Here is a 1,011-nt window from a genome sequence, read left to right as displayed (position 1 = left end):
AAATGGCATTACATTCCATTCGTATTGTCCTAAAGGATTGGGGGTACTAAATGCAGTTAGTGGTTTACTTTCTTCTGTAAGCATGATTTGCCAAAACCCTGACTTACAATCAAATTTTGAAAATATCTTTTTGTTCTGTACTTGTTTAATAAGGGTATCCTTATTTGGCAAGTAGTATCCATCAAACTTGGTAACTTCATTCAATTTTTTGTAGTTTATTACCATTCTAGCTTTTCCTCTTTTTATCTCACTATGTTTTCTAACCATAAAGGTTGGGCTGCTATGTGGGCTTTTACTTGGCCTAATCAATCTGGCTTTTAGCAATTCTTTTATCTGATTTTTAAATTCTTTTTGATCATCAACACTATATTTCATAGGTTTGACCCTTACTATAGTATCTGGATTAATTAATTCTATCTTTGCTTTTACTTTATCTGTATTCCATTTTTCTAATGGATTTTCAGAATATGTTTCAGAGATTTCTCTTTTCAATTTTTCTAACCTATTTTCTGTTGTCATTTTTAATACTGTAACTGGTTTAAATTTTTCTGTACTCCAACATCCACCACGCTGGGTTGAAGAGCTCTGATGTTTTATATCTCTATATGCAATTGTAACAGCTTTATTTATTTTTGGTGTAAATATTTTATGTGTACAAGGTGTTGTGAACATATACTTATCAATATATTGTGTAAATGGCGCATATTTTAATAGGAAATTTTGTCCTAATAAAATATTACATCCTATTGTAGTGGACATATATATTGTATCAACAAATACTTCTCTAAAGGAGATTAGAAAAGGTACTTGAGTAGCATACTTATTGTATATTACCTTATTTCCTCCTGCTGTTGTAGCAGTTATTACCTTCTTTGAATTATATTTCCAGTATTCAGATGGCAGTACATTTGGTAAGCATAAACTTATTGTACTTCCTGTATCTAAGTAAGTATGAAATTTAATTCTACAATAATTTTTTATATTGAGTGTAATTTCAATATATGGACTCAT

This window comes from Olea europaea, chromosome 21 (assembly GCF_002742605.1).
Source record: "Olea europaea var. sylvestris chromosome 21, O_europaea_v1, whole genome shotgun sequence".
Lineage (NCBI taxonomy): Eukaryota > Viridiplantae > Streptophyta > Magnoliopsida > Lamiales > Oleaceae > Olea > Olea europaea.
The sequence above is the reverse complement of the archived record's forward strand: the minus strand, read 5'-3'. Positions refer to the sequence as shown.